Genomic DNA, 17,446 nt, shown 5'->3' on the forward strand with positions numbered 1-17,446 from the left:
TATACTTAGGGATACCTTGAGTCAAAAAACCTCACAAACTTAATTTAACATCCCTAATAGAATTTTAGTTCTAAACCACTCAGTTTTCATAGATGGTTTTCATTTGTACACTCTCATTCATGCACCTCAGTGAGCATGCCTAGTTAAACCTAATCACATTTTGCAAGGGAAATTGAAGCGTAGATTGGAGTGACTTCTATTGTACAGCATGCACCTGCAAATCTATACAAGGTCAGGACCCCTGACATCTAACGTGGGTATTGGACTGTTCGCTCTCAGCAGTGTATATATTGTTTTTAAACCTAAATTAAATTCAGTTAAAACATCATCCATATATAAGCTCTTCTCTCATATCTTAGAGGCAACTGTCTATTATTATTAAAATTAGGTTAAATACACAGGTACATAAAAATAATCTTATTGTGACAGAAGATAATACTATAAGCCATTGATTTTCACAAATGGCTTGATTTTGGCTGATACCAGCTTGGGGTATCAAGCTTCAATAAAACAGAGCATTGACTCTGTGGAAAAATGCGTTGGCATGTTCCAAAAGGTGCAGGTTTTAAAAACCCAAACAGTAGTAACTTGAAAATAATAGCCTATAGTATTCCATAGTGGGACTCTGTAAATGCATTAAGTGTTCCTACATGTTTTGTGTTATTTTTTCTAGAACGCTGTAGTGTTTTTATAAGATTGTTTAGACAGATGTTCTTCCTCTTTTTTTTTTTGTATAAGAACTATTTACTCTTCTGAGGCTCAGAGATATTCCTTCTGATGTTGAACTGACATCTGGTCTCTCTGTGGCAGGAAGTCTGCAGGTAGAATTGCTGTGCAAATATGGCTGTTAGATAATTTAAGTACACAAAGTTTTAGAGTTGTGGCAGACAACAAATTTATAAGCACACAGATCCTGACCTATCTTAAATGTACATCTTAGCGACTGTGATAATTTAAGGACTTTTCAGATCAGATTTTTCTCTTAGATGTTTGTGTTGCGTCTTGAAAGTACAAGATTAATCTGATCATTAATATGACACTTTGTTCTTGAGAATCTGAACCGTTATACAGCAATTTTAATATGGGAGACTCAAGTCACAGACAAATTGGAGAACTCCTGAACCAGAGGGAGCAGCATGAGAGATACTGAGACTTACAGCCGCCTGGTTGTGACACTGCTCACTCCATGGCTGGTCAGTCAGTTTGTAGGGACGGATGAGCATGGGAGAGGTCACAACAGTGCTTATGCACACTGCCCTGTCCCACTAGGATGACGTCGTGGGATAACGGGGTAGACTTTCAGTTCAAAGAACACTTTTGTATTCGAATCAGTCAGTATCAACAAATACTGAGCTGGTTATCTTTGGTATTTACTGACCATTGAACTCTTTTCACTTTTTCCCCTTCAGATATTCAAAGTTTTACTCTACTGAACTTGTCTCTTTCCAAAATGCAGAGCTCTTATACTTCTGTCCAGGACTTCCACATGGAAAACATTTGGGTTCATGCACTATGCCATTCATGTGACATAAATCCAACTTCTGGATGTGTCAGGCTTGCTGTGCATACATTTAGAGCCAGCCTGAGCACGTTTAGTTCTTATCTGCTCCAGCCAGGATACCAGACATCCAGAAAAAAAGCCAAAGTCTTCCTCTTACATCCAGACATGTCCAAAGTAACTCAGACACACAGCAGCCAGACAAAGAATTAGATTGTGGCTCATTCTGCGAAAGAAGCAATGTGGTTTCCTCATGCTTTTTGAATCCCTTTGCAAGAATTGCCTGCAGACAGAGATGAGAAATGATGCTATATTTTTCTGTACAGACTGATGCTGCTGTCCTTCCACAGCAAACAGGGCTACTGCCTCTCCTGTGTCCCACATTCCAGCAAAAGAGGGAGTCCCTTTAAGTGGTGTGGAAGGGCTTGCTCCTCTGTGGTCTCAGCCCCCTGGGTCCTGCACTCCTGCTCTGGCCAGGTCAGGTGTGAAGCTGCCTCAGTCCCCTTCAGATGGTTATTGGTGTAAAGTATGTAGTCTGTTGCAATCATTCATCCTTCCCTTTGGCAACTCTATTTCTGTTCAAGTTTTGCCATTTTAGGAACAAGATGGGCCTGCAACTTGGCTGCCAGGAGAACAGGAGAAAGGAAATACAGCCTTTAATTATCCAACGCGTAATGGCAAATGCTGTCAGAAAAAATAAGGGGCGTGTCTCTCATAACCTAAGAACCTGCCCAGCCCTCGTGCGAGACCAGGATGTTTGATAAGCAGCTCTTTGTTTACAGTTTTGCTGTCCCAGCCAAATTAAACTTTTACCTATGTGTGTTGCTGAGACTACCTTTGACAGGATAGCTCCCTGCAGAGTTCCTGTGCTTACTGGGTTTACTGGTGTTTGTAATTCTAAACTTAAGTGTATAACTGGGTACCAGGCCACCTTCCTATTTTAAAACACTGAATGCTAATTAAAGATGAAGCTACTCTCTAATGAGTTCTGTATTCACTGGACAGTTTTCACTGTGGTACTTCATTATTTCGAGTCATATAATTGTCCTCTAATATGAATTCTCATACCGAATCCTATTTCTTTCATGTCAATTTCCATAGGTGTGCCATTTTAAGCCACTACTTCAACTATGAGACATTTCAAATGAAATAGTGCTATTTAAAGCCAGTGCTTCTCAAGGACAGAAAATCCTTTTCCAAATCATCCCTAGTCAATCAACTAAAAGCATCAAATTTGTCCCAATCTAATAGTGGCTCCAAAGAGTTAAATACATTCCTCTGGAGCAATGCAACTGAGACAAATTAGATATTCCAAGCAGAACCAAGTTCATTGTATAGTTTGCACATGTGAGACAGTATTATTCATGGAGTTTTTATCAAGAAAAGATACTGAACTTGCCAGAAAATAGTATGTATTGGGCTAAATTGTGCAATTCTCATTCATGCTTGTGAACATTTGCACAAATAGACCCATTGACTTCCCAATGAAAGTGTTTCATTATGATCATTCCTATTACAGTGATCATTATGTGATTTGAAATAATAAAGCACCACAGCCTCATTGACTTCAGTGACACTACTTGGTCCACCAACATGAGTAAGGGCCATGCAATGTAGTTACGAGGATCTTAATAACAAGACCTCTGTTACCAAGTTAAATATAACCCCCACCACAACCCTGCCATGGAATAGTCACAAAACTGCATGGGCACAAGCTCTCCCATCCCCGCACATGCACACGCATACCCCTCCAGTTTTTCTTTCGGAACAAAACCAGCTGTAACTGGAGGCTGAGTTTTACAAACTGAAAGGAGCTTGTAGCAAGAAGAACAAAAGTGCTAGTGTGCAGAAGCCTCCCTGCAAAGAATGTTGGCAGGAGAGGAAGCCAGACCCTTCCACTGCTGTAACCTTAAACTATCATTTGTTGATGTTGATGTATTTCTAATAAGTGAGGAAATGAGAACACAAGAAAAAGGGAGATGGAGAACTTGAGACCTTTTGGAGACTGGGCTTTTCACATTTTTATGTAGTCTGGCAAAGTGGAAGGAACTCTATTGAGGGATAATAGCATACACTGCACAACTTACCCTTATGCTTATGTGAATGGGAAGTGCCATAATCTGCAGGCTTTTTATTTTACAGAAGTGAAATCAGTAAAGAAAAAATGTTGTGTTGTTCAGGTCCAAAGTGCAGACAGATATGGGCTTGTGGCTCCAGTTTCAGAGAGAGCTGATGCCTCTTCACGGAGTGAGCTGTTTAGCTATCAGATAAAGTGGTGTGATCTGGAGCTCAGCAATGCTTTACTTCAGTGTGAAAATACTGTGAAGTTTGGTCTTTCCATGCACGCTAGGAAGGAGTCTCAGTTAAATGAAAACACCATTTTAGTAGCAGTGCTGCTGCCTAGGGAGCTGCAAAGCCCGATGTATGGATTAGTCTGTAGCCTTGGGTTGAAGCATTATCTTTATTTCCAGGAGGAAAAAATCTCTTAGGCATCTTCTAGTGAGTGAAAAAAACAAACAAGTGTCCACAGCAGTCATTTTCTACCTGAGGATCTCTAAGCACCTCAGAAATATGCAGTGTTCTTACACCCATTTGACAAACAAATTGTGACCACAGAAGTTGTGGCAAAGCCATGACCAGCACCCACATTTGCTGTCTCATTCTCTCTTCCACCAGAACATAGCACTAAAAGAAGTTTTCTACACCAATTTTACAGCAGCCTTCGACTTTGAATGGCTGAGGTGGAAATCACAGCTGCAGAGAAGTCAACAGCACTTTTGTCTCTTACTGCAATGTCCCAGTGAAGTTGTAAATATTGTAATAAAAATATTTCACAGCCATCAACTCTGTATGAATGATCAGCAGCTGTCAGTTTTTATACTGAAAGATAAAGGTCAATAAAAAACATGGTATCTTTTAAAGTTATAATGCTGTAAGGATGAAAAATTCATTCCATTCCAAGGGTTAAACCCAAGCTTCTTCTCTAAAGTTTCTATGGCAACTAGATGCAATCTATAGTGATATTGTAGTTAATGAAATGTTTCTTCCAGACCAACAGGGCAACATGTAGCATTCAGTAATGAGGGATGTCTTTGGGGAAAGAAAAGTGTCATCAAAGCTGCCTTCTAGCAAACTATATTGCATGCTAAAAGCCTGGGGTAAAGTGTGTCCTGAGGTCCAAATTCCCTTCTGTTTATTCACAGTGCTTCCTTCATGTCTGCTCCGATGATGAGAAACACTGGTAATCAGAACATTACCTGAGAAGGAAGAGAGTAAGGAAAGAAAATATATTTGATCACTTCCTTAATTGAATCATAAAAAGAAAAAAAACCCAAACTTGTAAAGATTTTTTGTGTGTGTGAGAGAGATCTACTTTTCCTTATAGATGAAATAGCTAAATGTTGACATTTGATGTCAGCATACCGTATCATATCTATATATGCATGTGTGTGAGTCGTGTGGATACAGATTAAGTCTCTCTGTCCTTCTCTTGACTTCTCAGAAGCTGAAATCTATGTTAGCCTCAATGCAGAACCCAAACCACACATTTTCAGCCCAGATTTATCCCATTGGATAAAAGACAAATCAGATTTGAAACCTGTGGACATGTACCTGAGAAATGGAGGCAGCAGTTCGGAGACAACTCTCTGCACCTGAGCAGTGACACAAATTTGCCCTGGTGCCTTATGGCAGGGGTTAACTGTGCTGCCAAGATCCTCCACCCCTGGGAAGCTGTTCCTTCCCTGTGCAGTGGGGCAGAGCTCTTCCCCTGATGAAGAGGGAAGAGATGGGGGTCTTGGCAGGACTTAGGAGCCATCCAGTGGCCTTTGCTCTGGGGCAAGGTTTTATAGGCTGCTTAGTTACTTGTTCAAAAAGCTGTAGCTTTGTCCTTGCAGGCTCTCCAAACTTGCAAGAAATCTTGTAAATATGTAAGTAAATATGACCACAGATACCTGACTTTGGGTGTCCAGGTTTAAGATGTTGGTTGTTAAATTTCTATAAATACTTTTCCTACACACAGGCCTTGAAAAACTGTATTAATAAACAGTCTATCCGGATCTAATGGATACTTCCCAAACTGCCTTCCTTCAGTGCCATGTGAATGCAAGTGTCAGAGCATGAGAGAAGGTAGGAACATGGTCTCTCTCTAGTCAAAAGAAACCTAAAAAACACACCCAAACGTCAGAGGTTTAATTTCATGGAATGACAATTAGTTGTTCTGTATGAATGTGCTATGTTTTTGTTGTACATGGCATACCAACTATGCTGTAGTAATACTGCTGTTGTAGCTATGGTGACCTAAGGACATAAAGAAATCAAACAGGTCCTCCAACACAGAAATCCTTCTTTAGGGCTTGGAAAATAGCTTAGATGCTAAAATGCTGGTCTGTATCTTCCAGTGCTGTAAATGGATCCAGTAAGGGAAAACATATCCTTATATTTCCACTCACCTGGCCTTGCTTCAGACACTTGTGCAGAAAAAGAGAATCAAACAGGTTACATACAACATAAATTCTTACCCTGGAAAAAGAAATGGGTGGCTTATTTCAGCGGGAGAGTTTCAGAAACGTGCTGAATAAGGACTTCAGAAGCTGGCCTTAGGGCTGTAAGGCAAGGAGCAGGCTTGTGCCTAGTGCTCGCAATCTGGGCGAGGGGCTGCGGGACATGGTGCCGTGGTGCCATGGTTTCTTAGCCAGAAGGTAGATGCTTCATTAGGTTCTGTGTTTTTTTTCCAAAGCACTGCTGAACAGTGAGAAGGCTACATCCTTTTAGCTGGACCTGTCAAGGATCTCCAGCTTTGTAGGAGTGACTCCATGTGGCTGTGGGTGCTTTTGTTTAGACATCTGCATTTGAAGAGTTTTAGCAAATCTAGTTTTAAATGTATAAACTGTAAAAAAAAGCCCATGGCTGTACTATTAAAATACAGTGGAAAAGGCAAAACTCATCTCTAGGGGTGTGCTGGATGAAAAGCAGTGTTTCCTTAGGCAAAATTGCTGTGTTTTTTGTTTTGTTTTGTTTTGTTTTTAACTTTCTGGCTCTTGAAGTGGCATTTACAGCCACAGGAAATAAAGAACAAGGTACCTTAAAAACTCCTTTTAAACTTTATACAGCGAATTAAAATGAAGCAAAGTAGTAATTTATTTCCAAAAGGTTGAACTTCGTAAAAATTTTTGTCACTCAGTGAAGATTTCCCTCTCCTTAGCCAGTTTACATTGAAATGTATAATGCCTGTTCTCTGAAAGGCCTTGTGCCCTGTCTCTGCTCCTGTTGCTCTGGCGTTCTCCTTTCTCCACTCATACCAAATACATTCATGGCTAAAGCATTGGTAGTCAAAGCAGTCTTAGGTCCAGAAATGTTATCTTAATGGACAGGGATGATATTTGCCATTGTTTTACCAGCTCCATAAAAAAAAAATGTCCTACAGTATTAAGCAGAAGCACTCTGTTTTCAGCTTTCTCCTTATTTTGGAAACTGTTTGGAACACTAAAATAAAAACAAAACTGTGCAGGCGGTAATTTATATGCCTGAGAGAAGGATTTGTTGCTAAAAAACGCATTATGTTAGCAATAACAGTACTCATTTGAGTTAGATGATATGCAGTGGGAAGAGTTGAACACTTTTAAAACCATATTTTTACAGCCTTCAGTTGTGTCAAACACAACATCTCACTACAGATCTTTTGCTATTATCTATCTGAGGTTCAGAATAGTATTTCAGTCTGAGATTTCACCTCTGTAAAAAACAAAACAGTCAACACAGTCCATCCGGATCACAATAAAATTTTGTGTCATCAGAATTCAATGTACAGTTTGCAGCAAATCAGAGCCAATCAGAGCATTTTAGTAGGACAGATAGTCATTTTGGTGTAAGGGTATTGCACGTGTCAGCATGGCAGCTGCTGTGCTATGAAAAGATCACTGTGCAAAGAGCTGAAGCACAAATAAAGCTGTCCTGGAACCATGTTAAGCTTGCTATGGCCAAAGAAATTATGTTCTTCTCCAAAAGTAAGTCAACTTTGAGTTGAGTATGCATTTTGCATTTGTATTGATTTTATGCAAGCTTTATTAGACAACTAGCCCATAAATACACTTGCTTTTTGAGAACAGTCTCAGAATAATTAATGAGTGTGAGCACTGATCAGTTATCTGATGAATTGTGTATTGCAACAACAGAGAAAATTTTCTTTGAGATGGATTATGACTTTGCCTCACAGAGTGTTAGGAATCTAAGATAGTGAATATGCACATCCAGGACATGTCAGGCTATAGGCTGAGGCTGCTGAGACCCTACCCTCTCCTCCTGACCTGTGTTGGCCCTGGTGTTCATGTGGCTGCACAACAAGTTATTTCAGAGGAGTAATGAAAACTCATCCTATGAGAAAAGTCATTACGTCTTGGTTAGATCAGCTTTCTGCACGAACAAGGCTAGGAACACAGAGCCAGGAACAAGGGGGAAAGGCTTAGGTGGGCTTCAGTTGTCTTGGAGGCACTCTCTGAGGCTGCTTTTGCATCCCAATAGCAAAATTCCTGAGAGAAGGGTTGGAGGACCAAACATTTTGGGTGTATGTTCAGTAAAATTTGTTGCTTTTGAGGGACCTGGAAGGCCATGGTATGAGGAGGCTTCTTCACCCTTGCCCACTAGGTAGATCTAGGTGAGCAGATCTGTATGTGTAGCTTTTGCTTGCCTTGCTCACAGTAATTTTGCTGGTATAGAGCTACAAACAATTCCCATGGTGAGTGGAATGAAATCCTTCTTGGCTTTCTACATTGCTCTTTATGAGTCATTTTTGTACCATACCTAAAGAAAGGGTGGTCTTGCACTACAAAAGCAGCACACACACAATCCCTGCCCCTTCTATACCACAGCAAAAGTGCTGCATATTGACTACAGTTTGTGAAGTCCCATGTTGCTGTTAGAAGTGACCCGCCCTTGCTCTTTCATTATTGATGCATTTCCTCATTGCGCTGAAAGATTCTTGACTCTCAGAGTTTTTCAGCACATGGCTGTCATCATAGTGAATCAAACACTGTAATGTTGCTAAAGCTCATCATTTATCAAACAGGCACAAGACTGAATTCAGATCCGGTGTAAATGGATATGTAAAGATTACTCTACATGTGGATTTTCTGGGTCGCTATGATTGCTTTCTGGCAGTGTAATGCCAGAATGAGCTGAGTCGATTGTGGCTGGCACTGCAGCTTTAGCAACATGAGGTATTAGTATATGCTGTTTCACCACCATACCTACAAAGTCAGTGTACAGCAGCTTTGATGAATATGATTGTATAAATCCTGAGATGCCTCTAGAAGTACTGCAAGCACTACAATGGGGAAAGATTTTCCCCAAAATACTGGCAGTGAAGTATGTACAGAGAACTAGGTTTGGGTCCTGAACTTGTTCCCTAAGCCAAGAGAGCTCGTGTGAGTTTTACACAGAGGACACGTTTGTCTTTTAGGAACGACACTGCAGTCTTGGAGGCAGAGGTGTAGGGCAAATATAACAGTGCTTCTCAGACACAGGGAAGGCTATCATGATAAAAGACCAGTTGAGTAAGGAGGCAAAGATGATTAAAAAGAATACATTGCACTCAGAGAGCAGGCCCCCTCGTCCTCTTTACATACTGCTCAGTCATTGTAGGTATGAAGGTCAAGGCTCTTCAGTATTCTCCTGTCTGGACTCAGTGCCGTAGCTAAGAGCTTGTTGTTTTACATGATGAATTATTTGCTTCCCCAAATAAATAAAACTGTCTGTATTAGGTTTGTCTGTCAAAAAGAACATGCACAGATTTGTACAGCTCCTGACTCCACAGGCAGCTCTAAACATTTTTTTTCTTTTTATCTGTGTTATATCCATTAAGGAAAAGAAGTAGTAAAAGGAATTTAGGTAATGCTGCTTTTCGTAACTTAAGGAATCAGTTAGTTACATTATTATTACTTATGAAACTATAGGTTTGTTTCCTATTGCTAATACTTCTCTAAGAAAGACCACAACGTAATGACCATCCTAAAACCCAGGGATGAAGGAGAAGCCTCATCTTGTCTTCCAGGATTGTTATTTTATATTAACTCCATTCTTGTTGGACTTGAGTTGTCTTTTTTTGTCTAATCCTATTCCAGAACAGGCATTGCACCAGGGCAGGCCCAGATGGGCAAGTCATGAAGTCAATTAACTGCATATATACTGAATATCCCAGTAATCAGATAAAATACCTCTAGTAGGTACATGTGCTCTGACAGGCCTGATTCTCAGAAAACAAGGCTGGTGGCGCACCAGGTCGCGAGCTGGCATGTACTATCATGCACCAAAATAAAAAACCCCATGAGAACCTAGAGGCCTTGTACAGCACTGAACAAACACAGAGCTGGCTGAAAAGCTGGGGAGTGAAGTGATGGGACAGGAGCAAGTATGTTGTTACTGCTATCTCCACCACGTTCTTGAAGTTTGTCTCATTCCTTGCACCAGGTAAAGAGCCTGGTTTTCAGGCTCTGGTGGGGTGCAAAATTCCCTGCGCGGGCTGTGGGGCGAGGGCTCACGTACCCCTGCCCTGGCCTGCCATCAGCAGGGGTGTCGTGTACCAAGCAGCAGAGACCCTGGGCAGCTGGCAGTAGAAACCTGGCAGTAAATGAGGCACCCCGCTGCGATTATGCCGAAAGCCATTACAGCCTCAGGGCAGCAAACATGCAACGCTGCCGCACACCGTGGCGCAGTGCACTGCCTGCTAGCAGGAGGGGCCGCCGCCCCAGGAGTCATGGCATCCCTTGCTCTGTTCCAGGACTGGAACCAATTACTGTGGCTGTCCTGTCATTTTACTGTATGAAACTATACTACTCGGTGTGCACAGATATAAACTTTTTTTCTCGAATATTCTTCTACCACCAGTAATGTCACTAGGTGACCTAATTCCTTCATTCACACAAATTTATTTTTAGTGAATGTCAGATAAAATAAGACCATCATTGTGCAGGAAAGAACAAATCATTTGTGTGAACTTCTTTTGTAGATGTGAATGGTCCGTGGGGAAATTAATGTCAATTTTTAATTACAACATCACGATAATATTTGACTCCCACTAAACTTTTTGCATTTCAAATACAGGGGAAGAACTATAGTCTACTCACTCTTAAGTGCATTCAATAAATAAATACAAATGTATACAAAACTATATTTGAAAAGTGTAATTTAAGTGCAAAATAGTTTAAAATGCAGCTGTTGTTCACCTATGGAGGAGAAAGGAGAGACTTTAATTAGTATAATTTGGCAGTAAATTGTCATAAATGTTATTGAAAGATTCTAATCATAATCATGCATATCTAAGTAAATACCTGGAGACTACTTAGCATTCATAAGCTTCTTTATGCTAATGTATTTATATATTCTAATATAATACATATATATTATGTGTGCAAATAAATATATATATAGCTCTAAACACACACCACATACACGCTATGTCCATTAACAGAGAGTCATCTATTGTAGGTTTGCATCTGTTGCAGATTGTTCTATAACTAGAAGTCTCCTTTTCTTTTCCCTTCATATGTATCAGGTGTGGTAGACACTGGCCTAATTGAAAATGAAAGCTAAAACTTCCAGCCTTAAGTCCAAATTTGTAATTTAAAAATAAAGTTCCATTCAGTCATTTTACATGTAAAATAAAAGTTACATATTTGCATGCATAGGTGCACATACATATTTATGTCTACAGTATTCCTAATGGTAGTATGGTAGGGCTGAACATCTTTTTGAATGCTGCAGAAAAGACTCCAGCAATGTGAAAAGTGAAAGCGGGCCTCAAATATTCCCTGTATGCAAACTTTTTGTTGGTAGAATTTAATCACTGTAAACATTTTAATTTTGAACAGAACAGAAAGAAAAAGGGTCACTAATAATAGGTAATGACGTAGAAAGATAAATTACTTGAAATCAAATAATGGATTAGATTAGCTAGTGATTAAAATAGATTATTTTTTTAAAAAATGGGAATTTAACCATTAGTTCCAGGCAACAGCATTCACTCTGTCAGCTCCAGGTTTCTTATAAGTTCATGTCTGTGGCAATCACCATCTAATCAGTGATGCACTGAAAAGATTTTCTAGATGTTAAAGGCTAGGCTTTGATTTACGCAGAGAACAGCCTCTGCACTCCAGTTTAACAGTGTGGCTGGGACCCAGGCTCTGTGAACCTGCTTCCCACAGAGCCTTGCAGAGGTCACATCCAGGCTGAACTCTGTGGCATTGGTCCGTCAGCCCGTACAGAGCTTTCACTGTCCAAGTGACAGCCCCTGATTCCCCTCACTGTGTTTGCTACGAATTTTCCGGGAGACTAGACACGGGAGTTGTCGGGGAGAGCAGATTAACTGCATCGAGGGTGAAGTAGATGGAATGTAAATGGTGAGATCAATTTACAGATACCTTTTATTTTTGTTGGAAGTGATATTTTGTGCATTGGGTTAACAAGTAGAAAAATACTCTAGTTTACCTAATAGATTTTTGGGGGGCATTATGAAGAATTTCCTATGCAACACTTAGCATTGCTTATGAGGAAAACGAAGTCATGTCTGAAAGAGAGCCATGGGTAAAAACAGTCTTAAGAGTACTTGTTTCCTAATGCCTGCTTGGACTCAATTAACTATAGCAACTTCTGCTTCGTGTCACTTGCCATCTGCTAGTCCTCAATTAGACTGTCCCCTGGGAACTGAGCTACACAGCTCTGCCCCGTCTGGGCCATGCTTATTCCCACTGTTGGTTCTCAAGACTTCCATGAAAGTGCTTGCTGCTGGAAGGGTTGCCCAGTGCAGCTCTTAGTGGCCCTCCAGAGGGACCAAGTGGATGGACCATGTTCAAAGTGGTTGGCAGGAACCCTTCTCTCAGTGAAGGCAGCACCTGTGCCATGCACCCTTGGGGTATGATGGAGCAGAGAGGGTGGGTGTCTGTACGCTGATACATCCAACGGGAGCTGGAGCAGAACTGCATACTCTATTACACGTCACTGACTTGCCACTCCTAAGGGCTTCTATGCCTGTGCTATATGTTAGAGCAGGTCCTTTGCTAGTTTAATGCCAGGGTCTTATCAGCTTAAATCACAGATGTTATCTTAATAGCTTCATCTGCTGCTCAGCTGAGTGCGATTTGGACACAGAGAAGAATTGAATCCCTTTACGTTACGAGAGAACATTATCTTAAAGCATTGCTAGAAATATTGTTTAGAAATATTCCTTTGGAAAACCTCTCAGTGCCTGTCCAGTCTCAAGAAGTGCCTTTGCAGGTAAAGAGGTGGACATGTTGCCATTTGAGGAGTGCTGTCCTGCTGGAATTTAGTTGACTTGGTTCTTCAAATGTTGCCTTTCAAAACCAAACCAGCACTACAGCAGCCTACTAGAGATTCCTCGTGCTGGAATAATTTCTTAAGTAATGATTTGCAGCTAAAATAACCAAGCAAAGTTTAAAGTAATATGCCTGAATTCTAGGAATAGGACTGAAGTTTTTCTGCTCTTTCGAATAGCAGTATAGTTTATTACTGCCTGTAGTCCATATGATTAGGATAACACGAACATGCTCATAGGAAGTAACAGAGGAAGTGACCATTTATACTGTTGCTGCCCAAAAGTCTAGAGCATATGGTTATTTATTTATCCACTGCAACAATTGCTCTGTAAACACGCAGTACATTCCTGGAGAGAAACAAACCAGTATCTCTCAGCAGGGAAGAGGGAGCCCACTTGTGTGTCCCACCCAGCGAACACGGCCAGCCATTGTTCAGGGCTGCGCTTGCTGTTATCACACAGGGGATCTCAGCCCATGCTAAACACAGCCCAGAAAACCACATTCCTGTGTCAAATGTCATCATTCTTGGAGTCCAGATGAAAACCTTGAACTGAAGCAGGTGAAGTCATCTACAAGGAAGTGTCCCGTTTTGTGCTGATGTCCATAAAAAGTGTGAGAAATTAAGTGGAGAAAATGATATTAAAGTAAAATTGTTTTTAAAAGGATACAAATTCCATTAAGCATCAACAGCACTGAGTTCAGTAAATAGAAAGGTCATCTTTCTGTCTCTCCGTCACTCCCAACTGCAGCATGACTCAGAAGAATAAACAATTGAATAGGTTTTGTTAGATGCCTGCATGCAGATTTGTCTGGGTTTTTATTACTTGAAATTTCATTCAGTATCCTGTTTGTACCACAAACAACAAAATAAAATCTTAAAAAAATGCAATTTTAAAAGCAATACTTTTTTTGCATATGTTTAACAATCAAGTGTCCTGATTTCTGAAAGATTTCAGCCACATTTTATTACATGTTGCTGCTTCGATGGAACTGTAGAAATTCAAGAAAAGAAAGGGAAGAAAGAAGTGAGAGGAAAAACCATTGTAGATTTATTCATGGATCTAGAGGCCGAAAGTGCATACACAGCAGGTGTGCATGTGCTTTAGAGATAACCATACCAGTAGTAACAGTTGTCATAGTTGGAAGTGAAGAGGAATAAAAGGAGAGCTGAACACCACTGAAAATTCACTTAAACCATCAGATTTGGGCTGTCTCTCTCTGCAGGGCAGGCTTTTTTTCCAAATGTTTTGTGCCCTTTAGGGCAGGCAGAAAAATCTATTACTTGTGACCTTTTTTTAAAAAAAGTGTAAGTAAAGTTTGCAGTATGATATTTGTATGCAGGGATTAGCTCTTGGTTTCTTTGGTACCTTAGGGTATATATTTAAAGCACTACACAGAATTTCGGTCTCACTCGTCAACTTCTATTGACTTTAAACCTCATGAGTCACTTTGACAATATATCCCAGAGGCTTTCTATCTTACATCGGCTTTTATTTCAGTTTCCCTGCTTTTTGGTGGCTATTTCTGAATTTAGGGTTAGCTCACATGGGAAGTTGGCTTTCAGGAAAATTTTCTTAGCTTGGAGATGCTCTGCTTTCAGCTTTTCACACTACTATTGTCTCTTCTGGTTTTCTTTGTGGAAAAAAGACATTTTTGTTAGTATCTGCAATTTCTTTTGCTTATTTGGGTAACGCATGCTAGCAATGGCTGCATTACCTCAGTGTCACTATGCATGGCCCCCTGTGAATGCTGTTGTAACTTGTGTGCAACTGTAAAAGTGTACTTGGTAAGATCCATAGCACTATAATGGCTGAGCACTATAAATAAGACCTCCTAAAGCATTTATAAATTATTTTCTTTGCAGAATGGATATTTTCTTCTCTCTTAAGAAAAATTTCCAGCTGATTTTCTGTATGAAATCTTTCAGTGAATCTCATGATGTGATAAAGCTTTATGAAAGTGATACACTGCTCTATAGCAGCTGGATGCACATCGAATCCTCTGCCTGGTAATCCATTAAAGTGCCCAGATTGGTGGATTGGCCATTATTTGTGGCTCTCACATAGAAGTTATGTCAAACAGAGAAATTCACAGGGGTGAGAGAGACATTTTGACTGTCCCTAGAAGGGATTTCTCCCAATTCACTTCATTACTCCTCCAGAATGCTACATAAATAATAGTGTTAAGAATGAGAGCTTGGTGAGGGATAGGTCTGTGTTCTGCTAAATATGGATGGCAGCGAGAGTTACCATTAGTTCCTCTCACTGACTGGTAGCACCAGGTGGGCTAAAAGGCACAGCAAAGAGCCAGCTTCCTTGGTGCCAGAGAAATCTTGGTCCGTGTTAGCCACCTTTGCCGGGCTGTGCCATCATGTACACCTGGGTATAGCATCAAACAAGTGTGGACAAAAGAGTAAGTATTTCCCCTGAAGTGCTTGGCAGAAAATAAACAGCTGGAGCAACTCTCAGTAAATTCTTATTTCCTCAGTAGCATTCTGGTAACAATGGGAAGAGGAAGGAAAAGCCAAACAAATAGTATGTCTGTTATAATTGACACAATAGTCTAATTTCTCCTCTTGTGACTTAATGTGGTCACATACAAGTATGAAAACAGCGATAAATACTACCATTACTAAAAGCAACTGGTCTCCATCTGGGTATTCAGGTAGTAAGATGGTGAAAATTCAGGCTGAGCATTGCTTTCAAAAAAATTTTCCTCTTTGCCATGAAATATCAGCTGATCTTCCATTTTCCTGATGTCTATCTCATCTAACTGACAAAAAATTGTTCCAGGATTGGTAAGCATATTGAAAACATGAAAAAATATCAGTGAAACTGTTACTGCAATTGGGCAGAGAAATTGCACTCTCAGCCTTTCCTTAAGCTTGTAATGGTCTGGGCTATAACGACAGCATACATGATATTGCTACACATCATTATCAACAGTATTATTTTCATTAAAAGAAACATTTTCTCTAGTGTCATTAACTATTTCTCATTTGATTTTTTAATCAAATGCTTTACTGAACTCTAATTAGTGTAGGTGTACTGCATTACCTTTGGCTAGAGAGTTGGTTATGTTGGAAAGGGAAGATAAGATTTTGTTATTATTTAACTATATTAAGTAAGTTCATGTTATATTCTACTCCACTCCATTTTCATTGTGCCTTCAGAACTGATTGTTTTCCCTTTCAAAACTCTAAAGCTTTGCATTTTGTTCAGATCAGTCTAATGGGCCCGTAGTGGCCCAGATCACTCTTCTTTCTCCTTCCCTGCTGCTTTGCATGTAGCTACCACATATGTGATTTTCTGCTTACTTGGTACCATTCTATTTGATAAATATATTGCTAACGCTTGGCATCAGACCTGGAATTTTCTGTGGCCCTCCTTTTGAAATGCAGTCAAGGATATGACCTAGGCCTTCACAGGTGGAGATTTGTTTCCAAGTCAAGATAACTTCCATACCCTTTTTCCAACCTGTCCCTGCTTAACTTTAGGAACATACCTATATGTTCTTTCATAACTACCTCTTCCTTCTTGTATAATGAGCCTAATTTTATCTTTCCCTGCTTTCAAGTTTTATGACTAAAGTGCATTGTTTTAATTTCCTTTGACTATTGAATGTATTGACTTTGTTCTTACACCTCCTGACCAGTAAGATGTTTGTTTCTTGGCTGACTGCTGGTTTTTTTTGTTGTTGTTGTTATTTCCTTATCTTCAGTAACATTTTTGAGATTAATCCTACAATCTTGTGCCTTGGTGTATCAGTTCCAGATGGGATTGGGACCTTTGACTTAATGGCATTCCCACCTTCCTGAAAAAGAGGATTTTGAGCTTTTTTGCCTGGCTGACTTCACTAGTCCCCTCACTTCCTTAAAGTTCATCCTTTTAAGACTGGAGCTTTCATTTTTATGTGTACTGCCACTCTCGCAGTATTAATAGCGTTGTGTAAACATCCATGGCAACTTTGAATTAGGTTACTCACACACTGCTCTAACTGTAACAGTTAGGTTTGCTCAGGCTAACTTACTCTATTTCTCAGGTAGGTTTTGCAGCCTGCCCTGAGCTCCAGGCTCCTTTACTTCACCTCCTGTTAGTGCCTAAGTTTATTACAGACTGCTGAGTTACAGCCCCTGCTTTTTGTTTGTCCTTCAATTCCATTTAAATGGCATCAGCTTCATCTCATTGAATTCCAGGCTGTTTCCTATGACCAAGTTCTTTTATCTATGTCCTCACTACTAACAAAACTAAGCTTAAAATAGAATTCTGTCCAGTTGTTTTAACAATTATTTGATGAAAATATCTGTTGGTTATTGTACTGGGGAATAGCTGGCCTCTGAATTATTAGTGGCATTTCTCTCAATCTTTTTGCTTGGAAAGCTAATATTTCACTTACAGTTTGTCTCCTTCCAAAGCCACAAGTTTCTCTTTACGTTTGCAGAATCTCCTCTAAATAGTTCTTGGTCAGAGAGAAAGCGGTTTTAACTAGACCTCATTTTGTCACTTGTTCCTAGGCAATCGTTTCTGTTTTGGCTGCTGCTTTTTCTACCATCTGAATAGTTGGCTGTGATTGCTCTTAAATATCTTCATCTCTCCTGTGATGGAAAAGTTACATCTCTTGGTTT

Source organism: Phalacrocorax carbo, chromosome 9 (assembly GCF_963921805.1).
Source record: "Phalacrocorax carbo chromosome 9, bPhaCar2.1, whole genome shotgun sequence".
Lineage (NCBI taxonomy): Eukaryota > Metazoa > Chordata > Aves > Suliformes > Phalacrocoracidae > Phalacrocorax > Phalacrocorax carbo.